Source organism: Cervus canadensis, chromosome 32 (assembly GCF_019320065.1).
Source record: "Cervus canadensis isolate Bull #8, Minnesota chromosome 32, ASM1932006v1, whole genome shotgun sequence".
Classification (NCBI taxonomy): Eukaryota; Metazoa; Chordata; class Mammalia; order Artiodactyla; family Cervidae; genus Cervus; species Cervus canadensis.
In genome coordinates, this window is record NC_057417.1 from 12868348 (window position 1) to 12891498 (window position 23151).

Here is a 23151-nt window from a genome sequence, read left to right on the forward strand (position 1 = left end):
AGGAAAGAACAGGCTAGAGGAGAGAACTGCAGGGATCAATGTTCGCTTTGTTGAGCTTGGGATGCACCCTACTTTTCTAATTTTTTCAATTAATTTATTTATTTTAATTGGAGGCAAATTACTTTACTATATTGCAGTGGTTTTTGCCATACATTGACATAAATCAGCCACAGATGTACATGTGTCCCCCCTCCTGAACCCCCCTCTCACTCATTTGAATCATTTCTAATGAGGTGGATGAAACTGGAGCCTATTATACAGAGTGAAGTAAGGCAGAAAAACACCAATACAGTATATTAACGCATATATATGGAATTTAGAAATATGGTAATGATGACCCTATATGTGAGACAGCAAAAGAAACACAGATGTAAAGAACAGGCTTTTGGACTCTGTGGGAGAAAGCAAGGGTGGGATGATTTGAGAGAATAGCATTGAAACATGCATATTACCATATGTGAAATAGATCACCAGTCCAAGTTCGATGCACCCTACTTTTGATTCTGATTCTGAAAGGTCACATTGCAAAAGACTATGCTTGTAGGGATGGGAGGAGTTAGTGACCATTTTTTTGCAATGTATCACAGCATTTAAATAAATTTTATTTAGCAAGCACTTATATAGCTCTTACTTAGGATACATTGGGCACTGTATATATATCATAACTTATTATCTATGCCAGACCACCTGACCTGCCTCTTGAGAAACCTATATGCAGGTCAGGAAGCAACAGTTAGAACTGGACATGGAACAACAGACTGGTTCCAAATAGGAAAAGAAATAGGTCAAGGCTGTATATTGTCACCCTGCTTGTTTAACTTATATGCAGAGTACATCAAGAGAAACGCTGGGCTGGAAGAAACAAGCTGGAATCAAGATTTCAGGGAGAAATATCAATAACCTCAGACATGCAGATGACACCACCCTTATCGCAGAACGTGAAGAGGAACTAAAAAGCCTCTTGATGAAAGTGAAAGAGGAGAGTGAAAAAGTTGGCTTAAAGCTCAACATTCAGAAAACAAAGATCATGGCTCTGGTCCCATCACCTCATGGCAAATAGACGGGGAAACAGTGGAAACAGTGTCAGACTTTATTTTGGGGGGCTCCAAAATCACTGCAGATGGTGACTGCAGCCATGAAATTAAAAGACGCTTACTCCTTGGAAGGAAAGTTATGACCAACCCAGATAGCATATTAAAACGCAGAGACATTACTTTGCCAACAAAGGTTCATCGAGTCAAAGCTATGGTTTTTCCAGTGGTCATGTATGGATGTGAGAGTTGGACTGTGAAGAAAGCTGAGCACTGAAGAATTGATGCTTTTGAACTGTGGTGTTGGAGAAGACTCTTGAGAGTCCCTTGGACTGCAAGGAGATCCAGCCAGTCCATCCTAAAGGAGATCAGTCCTGAGTGTTCATTGGAAGGACTGATGCTGAAGCTGAAACTCCAATACTTTGGCCACCTGATGTGAATAGTTGACTCATTGGAAAAGACCCTGATGCTGGGAGGGATCGTGGGCAGGAGGAGAAGGGGACGACAGAGGATGAGATGCCTGGATGGCATCACCGACTCGATGGACATGAGTTTGAGTAAACTCCGGGAGTTGGTGATGGACAGGGAGGCCCGGCGTGCTGCAGTTCATGGGGTCACAGAGAATCGGACACGACTGAGCGGCTGAACTGAAATGAACTCCCTCTGCACGTGCTCTCCCCACCCCGTTTAACTGACTCCTAGGTTAACTAAGTGAACCATCACTTTCTTATGGAAGTCTTCCCTGATACCCCCAAATACAAATTCTTACAAATCCCCTCCACATACAAATTCTTACAGCACCCACCTCTTTTGTAATAATCGCAGTTGCATTTACATCATCATATAGCTTTTTAAATTGTGGTAAAATACTTACTGGTCTTCTTTGCTGGCTAGTGATAAAGAACTCACCTGCCAATGCAAGAGACTCAGATTCAATCCTTGGGTTGGGAAGAAACCATGGAGAAGGAAATGGCAAACCACTTTAGTATTCTTGCCTGGGAAATCCCATGGACAGAAGGAGCCTGGTGGGCTATAGTCATGGGGTGGCAAAAGAGTTGGACATGACTTAGCAGCTAAAACAAGAACAAAAAAACTTACTAAATTAGCCATCTTAACCATTTAAGAGTGTATAGTTCAGCAGAGTTAAGTATATTGATATTGTTTAGCAACAGATTTCTGGAACTTTTTCATCTTGTGAAACTGAAAATCTATACCTGCCAAACTATAATTTCCCCTCTCCCCTCCTCTATCTTCCCAGCACTTTCTACTTTGTTTCTACTATTTGGACTATTTTAGATACTTCATGTGAGTGGAATGATACACTATTTGTCCTTTTGTAACTGGTTTATTTCAATCAGAATAATGTCCTTGAGGTTTATCAATGTTGTAGCATGTACTAGACTTTCCTTTTTTTTTTTTCCTTTTCCTCATATTTTTTAAATCTAGGGAATAACTGATTCATAATGCTCCAGGTATAGAGCAAAATGATTCATTTATATGTGTGTGTGTGTGCGCACGTGTATTCATTTTCAGATTCTTTTTCCATTATAGATTATTAAAGATATTGAATATCATTTCCTCCTTTTTTAAGGTTGCATAATACTTCATTGTGATTATATAACACATTTTCTTTATCCATTCATCTCTTGGTGGACATTTGGTTTGCTTCTACCTCTTGGCTATTGTGGATAAGTGAACATGGGTGTGCAAATACCTCTTTGAAATCCTGCCTTGGATTCTTTTAGATGTGTATCCAGAAGTGAGATTGCTGGATCATATGGTAGTTCTGCTTTTAATTTTTTAAGGAGCTTCCATGCATGCGTGCTGTGTGCTAAGTCACTTCAGTCATGTCTGACTCTTTGTGACTCTATGGACTGTAGCACGCCAGGCTCTTCTGTCCTTAAGATTATTCAGGCAAGAACACTGAAGTGGGTTGCCATGCCCTCCTTCAGGGGATCTTCTCGACCCAGGGATTGAACGCACATCGCTTATGTCTCCTGCATTGGAAGGCGGGTTCTTTACCACTAGCACCACCTGGGAAGCCAAGGAGCTTCCATACAGGTTTCCAAATGGCTGCACCATTTTACATTCTCAGTAACAGCGCACAAGGGCTTTGATTTCTCCATATCTGACTCAATGGACATGAGTCTGAGCAAGCTCCGGGAGATGGTGAAGGAAAGGGAAGCCTGGCATGCTGCAGTCGTACATACATGAGTTGGACGTGACTGAGCAACTGAACAACAACATCCTTACCAACACTTTCAATTTTCATTCTTTTTTTTTTTTTACAGTGACTGTCCTAAGAGATACGAGGTGATATCTCATTGTGGTTTTGATTTGCATTTCTTAATGATTAGGGATGTTGAACATATGACTATTGGCCATCTGTATATCTTCTTTGAACAAATGTCTATTCAAGCTTCTGTCCATTTTTAAATCTGGTTATTTATTTTTTGTGGTGGTGGTGGTAGTAGTGGTTGAGTTGTAGGACTTCTTTATATGTTCTCGATATTAACTCTTTATCAGAGATCTGACTTGCAAATATTTCCTCCACTACTTAGCTTGTCCTTTCCAGTCGCTGTGCATTTTATTTACCAACCCTCTCTCATCTGACCTGGCTGTCAGCTCTATGAGGCCATTGGTAGCATCTGTTTTGTTCACTATGTTCCTCCAGTGTCTGGCTGTTGGAGGAGGCAATGGAGAGGATGTGATGACTAGATGACCAGAAAGCTGGACCGGACAGTTGGAGGCTTCTCACCTCCCCAACCCCTGCCACCCTCACTGCCATCCTTGGAATGGACATTCTGCCTGCCCTTCCCATGGTGGGAGCCGGTTTCAGGAAGGCAGCATTGACAGAGTAAGGTGCTGTTGAGACCATCTGGACAGTGTACCTGACTGAAGCTGGTCGAGGTCTTTCTATAAACCATTAAGATTCTGGCAGGTACCTGTGGGGATCTTGCAGCTGCCAAGACAATCGTCTGTCAACTAAAAAAGATAGTCACAACCTAAAAGTTGAGAGTTATGTTCTATTTGGTGGGAAATTTTAGGACTTCAAGCTTAGGAACAGCATCTCAAGTGCCCCTGACAGAACTGTTCTGAGGAGGCTGGGGGTGGGGGGAGGGCGTCAGTTCATATAGAAGTTTGCAACAAAGGGCAGGTAGTCTGAACGTCAAAAGTGTTTTTGTGAATTAAAGAAAACCAGATATCCCAAGTTAAGGAATTTAGCACTTTTCTATGTTTGGAAAGATGCAAGTGTCTGGGCTTACTGAAATCACTCCTTTCATATGCATCTCAGCTATCTGGGGCCAGTACCCTGCTTAGCTGGCATTTTTCCTCAGTGCTCACCATGGGGAGTGGCTGCAGCCCAGTGGCCTCTGGATTACAGATATTCTTCTCCAGCCCTGGAGGGCTGGAATCACTGATGACTGTAACAGCCTTATTTATTGGCATGGCAGGAAATACTCCACATCTCACCTCCATAGATAGGTTCTCCTGCTTGTTAGACTTGCCACATGCCAGTCTGCAGTGACCTGCCTGTTTCTCTGGCATTCTCTTGCCTGTGTACCAGGACCAGTTTCAGATATCACCCTGGACACTCCTGAGTTTGCGAATCAACACAAGCTTCATGCTTGGTACACACTAGATTTTCCCCCATGTGTTTCCTGGAGGAAATAAAGAAGGGCTGAATAAATTCTAGAAGGGAGAATTGCAACAGGTTATTTGGGAACATGCTGTAGATTCCTGCCCCAGATCAGCCTTATCCAATAGAAGTATAATAGGAGACACAGAATTCTAAATGTTCAAGCAGCTGTAGTTTAGAAAAGGGGAAACAGGTGAGATTAGTAATGATTTCATTAAAAAAAACTATATCCAAAACATTATCATTTTAACATTGACTTTAACACTTGTTAATGAGTTTTTTAAAAAAACTTTTTTTTTTTTCGGTCCTACGTCTTAAACACGCCTCGGTCTTTGGAGCCACAATTTCAAGTGCTCTATAACCACATGTGGCAAATGGCCAACGTTCTGGAGAGCGTAGCCCTAGCCAGCACACCCTCCGGGTCCCCTGGGTGCCCGAAGCAACCAAGCCGGAGCGCGGCATCTGGTGGGCGCTCCGTAAGGTTTGCTCAATGGAAGCAAAGAATAAATGCAGACTCGGGGCAGTGAATAGAGGTTTCGGATGCCAACAGGTGTGCTACCCCAGAGCTCAGAAGAACCTGGCTCAATTCCAGGAAAAAAAGTAGTCGGCCCTCCAGGAGGAAGTTCGGCGCGGGTACTGGGACGCACACCCTAGCCGCTGCCCGCTGGTCACCCACTCTCCTCGCGGCTGAGCCAACCCGGCGGCGGCGGGAGCGCCGGGCGCAGGGGACGTGAGCGCCGGTGGGAGGTTGAGGCCAGCTCCCCAGGGCGCGGAGCGGACGCTGGGGCGGCCTTCCCAGGTATCCACCAAGTCCGGCGGCGTGGAGGAGCGCTCTCCCCGGCTCCGAGAGGAGGTAGATGGGAAGAACCAGGCGCCCCAGTGGGGCGTGTCCCTAACGCGGGGCTGGGCCCGCCGGTGCAACCGCGGCGGGGAGAGGGGAGAGAGCTGGGGTGGGATACGAGAAATGGGGGAGAACCATCCGGGGGCGGGAACTGCGCAGTAGGGGCTCAAGACAGTGGCTCTAGCTCCAGGCAGCCGCGCGCGGACCTCCGCGGTAGGAAAGTTTCCCAGGGATCACACTGTTCATGCGCTGTGCGGCTTTAGTTAAATCACTTACTGTCTCTGCGCGCCTTTTCCCACCTCCGTTTAAAAAAGAAAGGACGGCCTTCTGCGTGTTGAGAACCCCAGGAACAGTTATCAAAAGGCTTTCTAGATAGACTTCATTATTTCCCCTCGGATAATCTCGCGAGTTAGTGTCTCCTGGTCCCCTTTTTCCCAGAAGGAGATTTGGGCTCTGACAGATTTAGAAGCTTGCCCACAGCAATTAGATGGAAATAGCAGGATTTGAAGCCAGGAAGTCAAACTCCAGAGGCTGGACTTTAACGTCTAATCCAGGTCCCACTATTTCCTAGAAGGATGAAATGGCGGTGGGGATAAACTGCTTCTGAGACCCCTTCTCGCTATGTGTGAAATGGGTATAATAATACCTAACCTGTGGGGTTATTATGAGGACGAACTCAGCTAACATGCAAGTGCCTCCCTGCTAAAGTGTGCGTGCCACGGGGTAGGACTTTCTCCCCCCTGTTTTGTTTGCAGGTATATCCCTAGTGCCTGGCACAGAGTAGATGCTAAATAAATATTTGTCAAATGAGAAAGGAACACATATTACTTTTTATCCTTTACCATAATCCTTGCTGTCCCCATATTCCTGATGAGGAGACCGAGGTGCAGGGAGGTTAGGCAACTTAGGGGATGTCACACCGGAGGCTGGTAGAGGAGTCAACATTTGAACCCAGGCCTGTTTGATCATAAAGTCTGTGTCGTTCTGATGCCAGGTTCCATCACTTTCTAATAGGGTGAGTGTGGCAAGTTATTTAATTCTTCTGTGCCTTAGTTTCCTTATTCACAAAATAGGGACAATGATGGTACCTATCCCATATCGTTTTTGTCTAGATTAAATAAGGATAAAACTCTCAGAATAATGCCTGGCACTTAGCAGGGACTCAATAAACATCTGCTATGGTGCATGCTATGTTTGCCCACTAGAGAGTGGAGGGGATGGCACAGCGCGGGCGTCTGTTTAAGGAGAGGAGAAGGGGGTCAGGGGGAAGGAGCTTACCAAGCAGCTTTCCTGCCTTCTGTGTGATCCGCAGAGCCAGGTTCCTGTTTGCCCTCTGGAATATTCCTGAGAAGCCCCCATGCTCAGTGCAGAGAGAAAGGTGTCACCTGGCATCCCGCTCCCCACCTAGGATACAAAGAGGCTGTCATGAGGATCTGTTACCACTTTTGTTATACAAAGGGGATGCTGAGTCCCCTCTGATTCCCAGCTGTGGGACTTTGGCAAATCGCTTTGCAAGCCTCAGTTCCATCATCTGTAGAATGGGCACAATAATAGGACCTCATAGGGTTGTTGAAAGGATACTCCGAACTGTCTCAAAAGCATTTTGTGCAGCATCTGGCACATGATAATGGCAGCTGTTGCCCCTATTATTGGATGTGTGGTGCTCTTTTTTATTCCTAACCTTAGGATCTGTTGATGTGCAGGTAAAACTCTTCAAGGAGGACTAAATAAAGTGCCTTTTCCTTGACCCCTTCTCGTCTTGAGAGTCTCCTGGGATCTTCACCCATCAAATCCTTGAAAAGCCTGTTATTGTGATAGATCAAGTGCCTTCCTTAAGTGTTCCAGGACAGTTTCGGAGGACAGGGAAGCTGGCATATGATGGGAAGACCACTGTGCTCTCTGCTTGGGGAACTCCATCCTTTGATGTGGGTACTTGGCAGGGGTGGAGTATTCCAGGGCAGTTTCCAGGGACAGGAAAGTTGGCATATGATGGGAAGACCACTGTGCTCTCTGCTTGGGGAACTCCATCCTTTGATGTGGGTACTTGGCAGGGGTGGGGATCCTAGCCTTTTGGTATAATCAGTCATCAGTTTATAATCTGAGTCATTAATTTGTTCTGTGCTAGACACTGGGCTAAGCCCCAGCTCTAGTCATTGATGGAGCTTGGGCTCCAAAGCCAGCCTGTCTGGATTCCAGTCCTGCCTCTGACATTTTCTAGCTCTGTGACCTCTGGCCAAGCTCCTTAAACACTCTACTCTGGCCACCTGATGTGAAGAGTCAACTCATTGGAAAAGACCCCGATACTGGGAAAAATTGAGGGCGGGGAAGAAGGGGGAAACAAGATGAGATGGTTGGATGGTATCATCGACTCAATGGACATGAGTATGAACAAACTCTGGGAGATAGTGAAGGACAGGGAAGCCTGGTCTGCTTCAGTCCATGGAGTTGCAAAGAGTTGGACATGACTGAACAACAATAACTTCAAATGATTCATCTGAAAAATGGGATGATTTTAATATACATAAGTCACAGGGCTGCAATGAGGATTAAATATAATTAACATATGTAGGATAAGACCAATGTGATAATAAATGCTAGTTCCTTATATAGTTATAATTATCTCATTTTATAGCAAAAGAAACTGAGGGAAATTATTAATAAACAACTCATAAACAATAGCACAGAGCTATCCTTTCCTTTCAAAACGATTTTTTCCATTTCCACTGCTATCATCTTAATTCATGCCTCCTTCTTTCCAGGTCCAGTTCTCTCATCTGCCCCTTTCTGGAATCCCTGCTTCCTGTGTCTGGGGTCCCAGTATCTGCTCCTTCCAGAACATTCTCCCTCTCTCTCTTCCAAAACGCTAGGTGTTTTCCAGAGGCTTTGGAAATAGTTCTTTTTCTTTTACTCTTCCTGTTGTTTTATCTGATTACAAAAGTAATTCATAATATGTTATTTTAAAAATATGTGCCTCCTAAAAATATTTGCATGGGAGGTGAGAAACTCTGCGATTTCATCTAGTGATAATCATTATTTAGTTTCATGTATGTTTCTCTGGGCTTCCCAGGTGGCGCTAGTGGTAAAGAACCCGCCTGCCAATGCAGGAAATGTTAACAAAAGAGGGTTCGATCACTGGGTCAGGAAGATCCCCTGGAGGAGGCCATGGCAACCCACTCTAGTATTCTTGCCTGCAAAGTTCTATGGACAGACGAGTCTGGCAGGCTACAGTTCATGGAGTTGCAAAGAGTCGGACACAACTGAAGTGACTTAGCATGCAGCATGTTTCTCTAGGTTTCTTTCCCTCCCCCTGGATATGCTAAATTAATATAGGTCATTTTTATTGGTCTTTAAAAAATGGGATTGTACCTTCTGAACTGTGTGCAATTCACAGCAGAGAATTTTCAAATTTTAATTTATTTTTTGAATGCTGTACTCCCACATGGTATAAAATCCAAAAGACATCTAAGCAAATATTGAAAAATCTCTCCCTCGTATCTATCCCCAGCTATCCAGTTCCTCACTCCAGAAGCAACCACTGTTGCCAGTTTACAGTCTGCCTTCAGACAAAACAAGAAACATATAGTTACAGTTTACAGGGCAGAATGTATGTCTTATGAACCATAGTATGTAAATAGCTGGCATAGTTCCTAGATGTGGGGAAACTGACAGGGTGAAAACTTCACTAGAGGAAGATGATTCCATTACTAGAGGAAGGAGAGATGCTCCTTTCCTTGTCTTATGCAGCAGGGAGTTGGGAGATGCCATCCAGAATCCGTGCAGCCTCACAGCCTTCAGAGCACCCTCTCTCAGCTGGGGGCGACTCTGCCTCCCTGTGGACATTCACTCATTCCAGGAGACAGCTTTGATTGTCTCAGCTTCGGGGTTGGTCATGGGGGGCGTGTCCTCCTGGCATCTGCTGGTGGTTCAGCGGTAAAGAATCCATCTGCAATCCAGGAACTTCAGCAGACGCAGCTTTGATCGATCCCTGGGTCAGGAAGATCCCCTGGAGGAGGGCATGGCAACCCACTCCAGTGTTCTTGTTGGGAAATCTCATGGACAGAGGAACCTGGTGGGCTACAGTCCATAGGGTCACAAAGAGTCGGACAAGGCTGAAGGGACTGAGCTTGACTTATGAAAGAATTACTGATTTGTCCTTCTTTTACTTAGTCCAAACTCACTCTACTTGCCGCACAACAGGCCAATGAATCCGAGAGATGAGATGTTGAGGCAAGGAATATGACTTTATTCAGAAAGCCAGCTGACAGAGAAGATGGCAGACTAATGTTTCATAATAACCATCTTGTTGGGGTCTGGATACCAAGTTCTTTTGTAGAACCAGAGAGAGAACTGGTGAAGAACAAAAGTCAAAAGGCAGAATAGAGAGGGAGAGGCAGTGAGGAAGTCAAAAGGGCCATCAGTCTTGCAGAGCATCTCCAGGAATGGCCAGTCTTTGGAAGGTATGTGTTAATCTCTTCTTTATTTCAGCCTGTGAGCTGAACAAAGGCATTTTAGTCCAATAGTCAGGCAGAGGGGCACGGTCCTCAGAGGCAGGCCATTATGTATGATTATAATAACAACAGCAGGGAGAAGTGAGTCAAAGAAGTGGAGTCAAATTTGGCTCTTCTCTGCAATACTTCTGCCTGGACTCTGATTTGCTTCAGCTCTATACTGCCTGGCAGGAGCCTGCGGTCCAGTTCTTCCTTGAGTCACATGCTACCAGGTACTGTCACTTACCCTAGGAATGAGGGGGAACAAATAAAGCCCTCTTCCTGGAGATCACCACCTAGCTCCTCTCATTTTTAGTCCTTTCCTCAATCAGACAATTTGTAAAGCCTGTCTCTGTCTAAACAGGAGAAAATTCTCCTTGTCTTTGGAGAGCCATTACTTTGTATTTACTGGGGGGGGGGGGGGGATGTTAATAACATATCAAAAGTTGGAACAAGTAGCTATGGTTCCCCACTTCTCCTTGTGAATTATAAAAACAGGACTTTCTTTTGCTCTTTTAAATGATTCAGATTCAGATGCTATAGGAAACTTGTTATGGCATTTGTAAAAATATGGGGATCTTACCCAGCCCTGAATCATTTACTTCTTTCTTTCCATATGAATAGAGTCTCCCTTCTAGATCTGGGGCTTCCCTTATGGCTCAGCTGGTAAAAAATCTGCCTGCAATGCCGGAGACCTGGGTTCGATCCCTGGGTTGGGAAGATCCCCTGGAGAAGGGATCTCCAGAATTCTGGCCTGGAGTCCATGGGGTCCCTAGAGTCCATGGGGTCCGAAAGAGTTGGATACAACTGAGCGACTTTCCTTTTCACTTTCTCTTTCTAGACCTGACTGTTCCTGAAGGATTAGCATTCCTGTGGTGGGGGTTTCTTTGTGGGAACTTGAACCTTCAGTGGCTGTTGACAACTTGACCATTAAAATGGTCTAGCCTTTCTCGGAGATTAACCCATTAATGAAAGTGAAAGTTTGTCCCTCAGTCGTGTCTGACTCTTTCGTGGATTGTAGCCCACCAGGCTCCAGGCAAGAATACTGGAGCGGGTAGCCGTTCCTTTCTCCAAGGAATCTTCCTGACTCAGGGATTGAACCTGGGTCTCCTGCATTGCAGGCAGATTCTTGACTGTCTGAGCCACCAGAGAAGCCCTTAACACGTTTAGGGGTAGATTATATGGTCCCCATTCTGCAGATAAGATGGAGGAAATTGAATTTCAGAAGGATACACTTGGTTCAGAGGGGGAAGAGTCATAAAGTGCTGGAGTCAAGATTTGATTCAAGTCAGCCTTGAGTGTGAGCTGGTTCCACACTCCATGGAACTATGTCCCTGAAAATCAGGCCATCATAATTACGAAGTTAAACCTGTAAGGTCTGAATATATTGCCCCAGGGGCTGAATCTGCAGGACAGAGTGGGCAGTGCCTAAGGGTGCCTAGTGGAGCAGACTGTTCCAGAATGACCTGCTTGTAAAAATGAAAAGCTAAGCTTTCTGGGAAAAAACAAACAAACAAAAAACTAACTTCCTTATAGTGTCCAAGAAATCAAATAACCTGTAGGAAGAACTTTGATCTTTTATTGCACTGATGCTGAAAGAACTTTGATGAGAGGGTGGGGCTGGCATTCAGGAAGAAATAAATACACAAGGCCCTGAGTTAGGGCACTCCCCACCTTCTCCTCAAACCCAGCACTCAGAGGCCATGGTGCAGCCATGAAGTTGGAAGTCAAGGACTGGTCTGTGTATAATGGGTGAGACCCAGTTATCCATGAGCTGACAAGCGGGGAGAAAATAACCAGGGTGGCATAAAACTGCCATTAGCTGGTAGGACATCCTCTCCCTGGGAGCTCAGAGGCATGACCAAGAGAGCAAGCAGGGCTGTGTTTAAGGCCGAAAAAGATGGGTCTTATGAGTTAGTAAGAAAAGAGGACCCTCACTGTCTCTGCAGATTAGAGAGGAAATGCCTGCCTATTCCTGAAAGATGGGGTGCAGGTCAGAGAGGGCACTTTGAAGAAAGGTTGGGGGTGGGTCACAGAAATGATGTGGAATGCTTGGGAACCAGTCTTGGGAGGGGCGAAAACTAGGACTGTTCTGTTGCTTAGCACCAGATGCTATGTACAGAATCAATACACAATAAATATTTGTTAGAGGAAAGAATGACTATGGAGAAATGGGAGGCAAAGCAGTGTGCTGGCTAAAGAGACAGCTCTAGAGCTGTCTGCCTGCACTGGAATCTCGGCTTCCTGGGTCCTCACTGGGAGACGCTGGAGGAGGTGGGCCTTTCTGGCTTCAGGTTGCTTGTCTGTAGGATGAGTAGTGTGTTAAGAGTTCCCACTCCTATGTGGGGCTGTCAGGGCTAAACAGAACATATGGTGTCCTGTCGGTACTCAGTAAATATTACCTCTGACTCTTCCTTCTCATCCTTCCCTTCTTCCTCTGATGACAACGATGATGATGATGATTAAAGTTCAGGCAGAAAGGAAAGAGTTGGAATTGCATTCTATCTGTAAATGTGTGACCTTGAGCGAATTACTTAACCTCTCTGGGCCTCAATGTAATCATCATAAAATAGAGATAATGGTACCCCTCCATAAGGTTGCTTGAGAATTCAGTTACAAATGCATAGCATGGTGGCTGGTGCTGAGTTAAGCTCTCAACAAATGGTGCTGTCTTGGTGCTTATTATTAGTTATTGTTGCTATTTTACTAGATACCTTCTGCACAGATCAGCAAACAGACCTCCAATGGAGTTGGATGTCAAAGGTGGGGTTTAGAGTCCTCTTTTGCCAGGAAGGGTTCTCTCCTCAGAGGCAGGGTCAGGTTGAACTTTCTGACAGTTCAGTGAGTCATATGATACATCACGTTTGACAAGAGGTCCCAGAATGGAATAAAAAGAGACTGGACTATATTACTGCTCAGGTTATTTCCAGCCGCCAAAGGTTCAATGTTCCCAGAGACAAACCTACACGACGATGGAATGCTAATTATTAGGGAAGGTCATTTCTAGGAAAGACACTCTTTATTCATAGGGAAAGAAGAGACTGGGTAAGTTCTCTGGATTTTACAAGCCCAAACAAACAAATTCTGCTTTATATGGCATTTGAATCAGGGTGAGTGGTTTTTAAAAGAAGAAAAGAACATCCTATTTCTATAATTCATAAGAAGAACTGAGAACCATAGTTACTGCTTCCATACTTACTGTGTTTGTATCCCCAATAAACTCAAAATAGTGACAGGCAGACTTTTCTCCTGTGGTGGAGGCTTGACTTAGAACTGGAGAGACTTGGTGAGAGAGAATTGGTGGAGACTTGATTAGAAATTGTCTGATCAGGGGAAAGACCTTAAAAAGAGAGGGGCTAGGTGGTGATCTCCAATAAGATGACTTTCTTTGCCCCCAGAACCTCCATTCCTGGGGTGAGATGATGCTATGTGGGAGTATGACTCAGGATCTGTGGGCTCCTGCCTGCCGGGCAGTCCATACTAAGTCAAACAGGAGCCAGAGGACAATTTAGTAATCTTGACCTGTCTTTATTGAAAATGTTGATATTTAGTTCATCATGGATTTTTGCATTTTTCCTACTTTAAAAAATGTTGCATTAAAATGTTATTAATCCTGATTACTGGAATTTTTGGCACCCCTTGAATGTGTAACCCAGGCCAGGATCTTACTCCCTCACCCTGCTCCTGGCCCTGCTGCAAATAGCACTGAATCTAGAAACTTCCCACGCCTAACTTCATACGTACTCAGCATGGGCAAAAAGATGACTGTATTCAAAATGTGAATGCTGGACAAGCAAGTTGAAAAAGAGAGGATTCTCTTCCATAAGAGGAAGGGCCATTTATGATACTGCACTTCATCTATATTGGCTGTGTTTCTTGGCCAAGGTACTTAGCCTTCTCAGTAGAATAAAGCTAATAATAGCATCTGTTATATTACTAAGGCTATGGTAGGGACTTAATGGGTTAACACCTGTGAACTTCTCGTAACATGTCTGGCATATACATATTTGTTGTTTTGTTATCATTGGTTTCAGTTTCTCTTTTCCTGTCTGCAAATCTGGAATAATACTTAGATTGTGTTATATAATGTTTGTTTCAATAGGCCTTATAATAGGACTGTTATATTATACAGATCTGAATTAGTCTAAGAACTAAGCTTCTAGTCCCAGAGGTGGATTTAGAAAGGGGTTGTTTTTCTTCTAAATGAGGGAGGCTTGACACAGACCCAGAATCACAGTGTGGATGAAGCTCAACCTTTCCTGGCCCCTCCTGCCTTTCTGACACCCTCTAGCAGAGAAGAGGAAGATCCCCAGCCCCAGGGTAGGGGAGAGGGAGCGAGTGTTAGTGGAAGGAGACTCTGGAGACCCTTCCTTCTGTGGGCCTCAGTTCTTGGTAAGGGGCAAAGCAGAATGTAAGGTCTTACCCACTCCAAGAAAGTTTGTTAATAATGACAGAAGAAAGAACAGGTCAGAAAGGATCGGACACGACTGAGCGACTGAGCTGCATGCAAGAGAGAACACCTGAAGAGAGGTGGGCTAGGCCAAGGGAGGCAGATGGCCCTGGAGGACTGGGGTACCTAGTTTTTAAGGCAGGGTCGATTGCGTAATCCGAGGGGTCATTGACTGACAACTTTGACTGACAGCTGCAGGTTATGTAACAAGATTCTCTACTGTGCCTGGCCTGGTCATAGGTCAGTCTGTTATAATTAGATGCATGTATTCATGGAATATTTATGAGCAGTTAATGAGTCCAATAGCCACCAAGGGATTCTTTTGTACTGGATTAGAGGGAGGTGTGCGCATGTGCTAGAGTAGGGAAACTCCTCCCAGTCCACTGGTAGGGGGATTTTCCAGCCCCCTATTTTTGGAGTACTGGTAGGGGCATGTGAGGGGCTGGGCTGGTACATTGCTTGGTGGGTTTGGGTGGCTATTGGGCGGTTAGCTGAAGGGGTGGCCTCTCGTTGCTCTTAGCCGGCTTCCTTGCTGTCACTTAGGTTTATCATTTTTCCCTGCTCTGGGCAGGATTCTGAGCACATTGACAGTGGGGGAGGGGAAGAGGCAGGGTCTCCAAGAAGTGGGGTCCTTGCTTGGGCAGCAGAATCACCCACTCCTCCCAGCAGGTCTTTGCAGGTATAGGAGCCATGTTAGCTCCTTGTGTTGGGTCCAGCTCTCCCAGAAAGGGATCCTTGTTCTTCTGGGAAGGGCTGGGGCAGTCCAGCCAGGCAGAAAGGCATAAAACCCTCACATCTCTTCTCTTTCCACTTCTCTGCCTGCTCCTTGCTGATCCGTTCCCTGGCTAATTCGCAGTGATTCTCAAACCTTCATGCACGGAACCTGGTAAAAAGGCAGCTTCTCAGGTCCCAGCCCAGACCCACTGAATCAAAACTTCTGGGGATGGGACTTGAACTAGGGTGGTTTTCTTGGGACTAGCAGGTTTCCAGGACATGGAACTTTCAGTGCTAAAACTGAGAATGTCCTGGGGAAACTGGGACAAGTTGGTCACCTGATGATCCACGGGTCCCCATCTCCCTTAGGCTCCTGGGTGACTCTCCTGGGTTGATGGCCCCCAAAACACACAGATCAGCGATGCTTTAAATGTTTAAGTTCCTTTAGGCTCTATGCTTCACTCTCTTTTCCTTCCCTAGACTTGCACTGGTAGTCCCATAATCACTCATGGTTATCTACATCAAAGTTAACGAAGTGTTAGTTGCTCAGTCATGTCTCTTTTTGACCCGATGGATGGTAGCCTTCCAGGCTCCTCGGTCCATGGAATTCTCCAGGCAAGAATACTGGAGTGGCTTGCCATTCCCTTCTCCAGAGGATCTTCCCGACCCAGGGATTGAACCCAGGTCTCCGGCATTGCAGGCATATTCTTTACCATCTGAATAAAATTAAAAATTCAGTTCCTCAGTTACAGAGTTGCACTAGCCACATTTTAAGTACTCGCTAGATACATGTGGTCAATGGTTGCTGTATTTGACAGTGTAATATAGAATTATTCCATCATCATAAAAAGTTCTACAGGCACACCTCAATTTATATTGTTTTTTTTTACATATTGAAGGTTTGTGACCACGCAGTACCAAACAAGTCTATTGGTGTTGTTTTTCCAACAGCATTTGCTGACTTTGTATCTCTGTGTCACATTTTGGTAATTCTTGCATATTTTAAACTTTTTCATTGTTATTTTGTTATGGTGATCTGTGAACGGTGATCATTGATGTTACTATTGCCAAAAGATTGACTTGTTGGAGGCTCAGATAACAGTTTCCATTTTTAGCAATTAAATATTTTTAAATTAAAGTATACCCATTGTTTTTTAAAGATGTAATACTGTTGCATACTTAATAGACCACAGTATATATAAACAAATTTTATATGCACTGGAAAACAAAAAAATTCACATGACTCACTTTATTGTAATATTCACTTGGTTGCAGTGGTCTGGGACTGAACTCAGAAAGTGTGAGTCCTCAGTCGGGTCTGACTCTTCGAGACCCCATGGACTGTAGGCCCCCAGGCTTCTCTGTCCATGGGATTCCCCAGGCATGAATACTGGAGTGGATTGCTATTCCCTTTTCCAGGGCTACCTCCGTGCTAAATTCTTTGGATAGATTTTTGCCATGTCAAGGTGATGTCCTTCATAGGATGAAAATTCATGTTCATTTTCTAGTCTTTGACACTTTCTTATGTGCTTAACAAGCTAAAAATCTTACATTCTTTTGGCATTCCTAAAATACAACTACTGTTCCTGGGGAATTAAGTAAGTCTCTTAAAATGTAGTAAATTCCTTGTTGAAAACTTGAAAAAAGACAAGATATTTTGTTATGTTTTGTTATTTCTCCCCCTTCTATTCATAGGAAACCAAACCTTATTTTCTGAGGGCTCCAATGTGTGGTTTTGAATGTGCCTGAGGCAAAGGCAGAAACAGTTTCTAAAACAATTTAGTTCTGGGGGAAGACTCTCATGGGGTGCGAGCTAACAAATGTTTAGTTTCGGGATGAATTAGTTAAATGGGTGATTGAAGGATTTTCCCTCACATGCTTTAAAGAGATTGATTTCCTTGGTTTTATTTCCTTGTTCTGCACTTTCCCTGCAGATAAAGGATTCTAAGGTATTTGTTTACGGTGGCTTCAATGATGACAGCCAAAGTAATCATTAAGCTAACATGACCAGCCCAGAAGAACAACAAGGCACTTGTGAGGAAATAAAGTCTGATACGTGGATGTGTTTGAGCGTGTGGCCTCATGCCTGGGCAAGCACTCTCAGACAAGTGGTGGTCTTTGTTCTCTGAGTGGGAATTGACTTTCCAAGATCAGGTGCCTGAAAGGAAACGAAGCTTCTAGAACTGCGATTATGAGGATTTGGCTCAGATGAGATGCCTGGGAATGAGCAATGTCTTCTTTTTAAACTCCTTTTCCTTCCCTTTCAGAAATTCTTAGAATTACAGCTGGTATTTCGAATGTGTGTGGAGGGGAAGGGGAGAGTATGTAATTATATTATTGTATAATGTCCTTTGTTTCCCTAAATATTGTCATTTGCATTCCACCTTCATACTTGTTACCCACTTTTTGTACTATGAATGTTATTATTTATCTTTTTTTTTAACCTAATAGATTTATTTTAAAAGGAAACATGTCATTATTGTAAGTGGAAAATTTGTATCACTTTCTTATACATATAGGTGACTATATAGTCATATTTATTTTATAAACATTATTATATTTATTTACCTTTATATGTATTTATAGACATATATGAAAAAAGTGAAAAGTGTTAGTTGCTCAGTCATGTCCAACCCCATGGACTGTAGCCCGCCAGGCTTCTCTGTCCATGGAATTCTCTAGGCAAGAGTACTAGAGGGGGAAGTCATTCCCTTCTCCAGCGAATCTTTCTTACCCAGGGATCGAACCTGGGTCTCCTGCATTACAAGCAGATTCTTTACTATCTGAGCCACCAGGGAAGCCCATAGACATACATACACACAGGGAAAACCAAACCATGTCATTAAATTCTAGCTGGATTGTGGAAGAAGCATCTCAAAGGCTACATTCGGTATGATTTCATTTATATGACATTTTGAAAAATGCAAAAGTATTGGGATGGAGAACAGACCCTTCTTGGGTGAAGGATGGGAGGGTGATTTCAGGGAATGGCAGAGGGGAGTTTAAGGTGATGAAACTGTCTGTATCCTGATTGTAGTGGTGGTTGTGCATGTGCTCACAGAACTAAATATCCCAAATATTTTGCTGCATGTTAATTTAAAAGTGAAATTGTTAGAGTCTAGTCATAAGCTGTGGCCTCATGAAGGTTCTAAACGTGAGTTTTGCTCTCCCCTCATTGAAAAAGAGACTGTGGCCCATTCGGAGAGTTGTTGAAGAACCATTAGCACTAGTGGAGATGATGTAGTTATTAACTTGAATCACTGAACAAGAACTAAAAAAGAAGGAGATAATAAATAATAAAATCTTGTTATTTTCCATGAGGAAATTTCTTCTTTCAAGAATCCCTGTGATGATCTGAAACCCTCAGTTTATAAATGGGATGTGTCTGTGGCCACAGTGGACCCAGGCCTGAGAAGGTCTGAGTGAACCTTTCCCCACTCCCCACTCTCCCAGGATGGTCCAGCAGATCCCAGTTAGATTGGCTTGCCTTCCCACTGGCTGCCAACAAGATAGGCTCTAGGCAATGCATGTGATGAATGAGAACTTTGTGAGACAAGATTCCTTCATTCCTTCAACAAATATTGAGTGTCTCCTTTGTCTCCTATGTGCCAAGCATGGTGCTAGATCCTGGGGAGATACTGAGAAAAATAGAACAACTCCTACCCTCACAGAGCTCTCAGTCAATGGAAGACACATTTTGAACAATAAGTGCACAAAATTAATATATAATTACAAATTGATAAGTCCTGTGGAAAAGGGGACAGGATGCTATGAGAGAAACACAAGAATTGTTTGGATGTGGAGGATTAAGGGAGGCCTCTCTGTGAAGGCAGAGATGAAGCCGACTCCTTAAGGATGAGGAGTTAACCTGACCAGGAGTGGAGGGAAAAGCATTCTTGGTGGAGGGAACAGCATGTATGAAGGTCATGACCCAGGAAAACAGGCCAGCGTGTTTATACAAAGTTTGGCAAACTACCCTCCATAAATGCAACCCCTGTAGCTGAGAATGGTTTTAAATTATTTTTTAAAAAAAAAGAAGTTTGCACGCTGAAGAATTGATACTTTTGAGCTGTGGTGCTGGAGAAGACTCTTGAGAGTCCCTTGGACAGCAAGGAGACCAAACCAGTCAATCCTAAAGGGAATCACCCTGAGTGTTCATTGGAAGGACTGATGCTGAAGCTGAAGCTCCAGTACTTTGGTCGCCTGTTGCAAAGAGCTGACTCACTGGAAAAGACCCTGAAGCTGGGAAAGACTGAGGGCAAGAGGAAAAAGGGGGCAACAGAGGATGAGATGGTTGGATGGCATCGTTGACTAATGGACATGAGTTTGAGCAAACTCAGGGAGATAGTGAAGGACAGGAAAGCCTGGTGTGCTGTAGTTCGTGGGGTCGCAAAGAGTCGGACACGACTTAGTGTGAAGAACAAGAAAATGAGAGCATGAAGTCCCCCCGCCAAAACGAGTGGAGACTGAGCGAGCGTATGCCCCTGCTGCCTGATTCCGAGGAGGCAGGTGGTAGTATGTCTCAGAAGTATTGATACATCCCTTTTACTTCCTAATCATACAAAATGTCCACTTCTTTCTCTTTGATGAAAAGATCTCAGCTCTGTTTCCCTTTCCTTTCCTTTTTTTCCTGTAAATTTTTCTTTATGTCATAAACTTAGAGACCTGTAGAAGCCTTTTTTTAGATCTCCTATGTTAATCTCAGTTTAACTCAGCCATTCTCAAAGGTAGGGGTAAGGAGGGGTGGGGGAACAGCCGATTTATTTCCCACTGGACTTTGACAATTCCTGACAAGGTACCACAGATTGGTTGGCTTACCAGAAATGTATTATCTCACAGTTCTGCAGGCTGGAAGTCTGAAATCAAGGTGTTGGGAGGGTAATCGTCCCTCCAACGCTTATAGTGGAAGGATCCTTGCTTGCCTCTTCCAACTTGTAGTAATCCTTGGCCTGAGGTAGGAGAACGCCAATCTTCATGGCATCCTCCCAGTGTCTCTTCACACACTCCTCCCTGCGTGCATGGCTGTGTCCAAAGTTCCCCTGCTAACAAGGACAACAGTCATACTGGACCTTAATGACCTCATCCTAGCTTGATTACCTGTTGGAAGATCCTTTGTCCTAATAAGGTCACAAACTGAGATACCAGAGGTTAAGTACTTCTGTATATCTTTTACTAGGGACATAATTCAACCCCTAACAGTGGTCAACATATAAACAATATGAAGTGGAAAATCACCAACCAAATTCAAAATCATGCTGGCTTCTGGACAGAGAAAGGGGGAGGGGGATAGAGGTGGAAAACTGGGTTGAGGGGAAGCTTGAGAGTTTCCATTTTACCAGTCATGTTTTATTTCCTTGAGAAAATAAGGACAAATCTGGAATTAACATGAAAAAGATTAGTATTTGGTAGTATTTATTCTTTTGCTCTCTGTACTTGATTGTTGTCCATTTTTTAAGTCTTGAGAGGAAAGAAACTAAGAAGGCATTGAACTGGCATGACCCTCCTTCATAGGCACCGGTAAGGGGTGTGGTGTGACACCATCTCTTGTAGAAGTCAAAGTCCTCTGTCATCTGATTTTCAGGATGTATGGCCTGCAATCAGCAGCTGGGAATTTTCAGACTTCAGATTCACGTTAAGGACTATAACCTTCTGGAAATCGTCCCCGATCCAGCTTCTATCAACAGCCAGTGGGAGAGAAAACACACATCCATCCGACTCTGAAGTTCCAGCAGCATCTGCAGACCACATCAGTTTGTGTGAAGTTTGCATTCGTTTGGGACAAAGTGAGAAAAACGAGGATAGAGATGTAAGTTTTTAAGGTTAATCTATTCAATTAAATGGGCCGTTCTTCCTTTTTAGATTGGGAATTTTTCCTTTTAAAAAATGTCTATAAAATGTTTTATGAAATAACAGTGATAGTAGGTCATGGTAGCTGTTGTTGCTTTTAATGTCTTTAGTTAGCAAAATAAAATGTAGCATTCCCCACCCCCCCCAGAAAAAAGAAAAACCTGAAAAATTCGGTTGGTCTAAATCAAAATGATGGTGGCTCTTTGGAACTAATTGAAAATTTCTACAGACTCACTTTGATTACTTTGACTGTGGATCTTAAATTTGTATGTATTGTATACCATGTATAAGCATGTTGGTTTCATTTAGGTTGAAAGGTTGTCTTGTGTTGGAAAAACAAAGTTCTTCCCGTTAGAAGATAAGACATACAACTGAAATTAGAATTTGTGGCCTCATTTTGGCTCTTACAGGGTGATGTCCTGCCTTTGGTGGTGGCCAGGTTAGCTTTTACAAGGCTCTGCCTTCTCTTCCCTTGTCTTTCAGGTAATAATTGGCCCTGATTAGCAAAATTAACCTTTGTGCAGTTTACGACTGCCTCGTGATTCTAGCGTGGGGTTGGGCAGGAGACGGGAAAAGGAGATTAGAAAGAAGAGCCATACAAAGCTGGCCGTCTTCTGCTGGAACATGGAGATCTAGAGCATTCTTTTTTAGCTCCACGATATTCCATTGTGCAGGTGTGCTGTCACTGATTTGATCCATCCCTTGTTGATGGGTTTTTGGATTGTTTCCATTTTTTCTGAGTACACATAAAGCTTGGCCTTAATGACTCCATGTCACTGTTTGCTGAGGTCATTGGTGACTGCAGAACAAAGATCATGGGTGGCTTGCTTTGGCTTATGCTGGTTTAATTCTGGGAAACCTAAGAGGCAGTAGAGATCCAGATAAATAGCCTGTCTGTGACCTTATCGGATTCTAGGATGCAATTTATCCCTTGAACATTATTGGACTAGCTAAATGCAAGGTTGTTATGATCACCCATTCAAACCAGGAGACTTGAAAGATCAAATAAGAAGCTTGCAATTAACGGATTCAAAAGACATATAATTGTGTGGGAATGTGACTGAAAACCAATGAAACAGTGAAGTAGGAAACCCTAAATGGATGTCGAAAGGAGGACTCAGAATAGATGATTCAATGGCCCTTATTGGGAAGATACTAGAGCAACAAAATTTAGAGGCAAAAATATGTATAATATACTCTATGAAATCTAAAATCCATATTTTATAATAACTATAAACGCAGTATAACTTTTAAAAAAATTGTTAATCACTCTATTGTACACCTGTAACTTACACAATATTGTACCTCAACTATATTTCAATAAAAAGGAAAATATATGTGTATTTGAGCTTCTTCCAAGGCACAAAGAGAAATTTTTCCTTGGAAAGGACAGGATATTTGTACCTCTAATAGCTAGTAGGAAACTATGAGTCAACTTCTCAGAAGACCACTCCCACTTAATTTCCCTGTCAGCTCAAGACTATTTCCTTGTAGCTATTTCCTCCTCTCCCTTTTCGGTCAGTCATTTTCTCTGGGCTTGTCTTCTTGCTTACTTAGGAATTTGTCCGACTAGGTGGTAGTGGCTAGAGCACATTTGTGCCTGGTCTGTGAAAAAGATAAGTGCGCTATACAAACTCCTGTCACAAGACGTCAGTAGAACAGAGAACTGTACCGGCAGATTGAAACTCATTATTGGCTGATCACATATAGTATCTATCTATCCATATTTGTGTTATATGAATATATTCATGAACTTATATATTCATAAATATGTTCATGAATACATATATTAAATGTGTGTGTTGTATGAATAGGTATGTTCATACAAGAAACACAGAGATAAACAGGTAAATAACTAGATGATTGATAGATAAGTAGACAGATGTTATATGTGATCAGCCAACAGTTCATTCATTCATGAATATATTCACAAATATATATATTCATATAATACACAAAGATATATTTGTCAAAGATTCTAAATGATCTTGTGTTGTCAGACTAGGCTAGACTCTACTGCATTAAGAAACAAACTCAAAATCTCAAGGGCTTAACTCCTGAAAGTTTATTTCTTGTTCATGAAGTGCTGTTATGGGTTATTGGGGGTGGGTTGTGCTCCATTTAGTCATGGATCTATGGAT

At 43.4% G+C, this 23151-nt stretch overlaps 1 protein-coding gene across 5 annotated transcripts in view; it reads left to right on the forward strand.

The window, feature by feature from the left end:
• Window positions 1-5191: 5191 nt before the first annotated feature.
• The window catches only part of TMC5 (transmembrane channel like 5), a 78058-nt gene continuing 60098 nt past the window's right edge, over window positions 5192-23151 (forward strand). Inside the window, exons 1-2 of one of the 5 annotated variants that reach the window (XM_043455747.1) lie at window positions 5192-5524; window positions 20745-20969. The gene's annotated coding sequence lies outside the window, so the exon portion shown is untranslated. Of the gene's footprint in view, window positions 5525-11679; window positions 11752-12918; window positions 13045-20744; window positions 20970-23151 lie in introns of those variants that run through there. The other 4 variants (XM_043455750.1, XM_043455751.1, XM_043455749.1 and 1 more) reach the window with 4 other exon arrangements.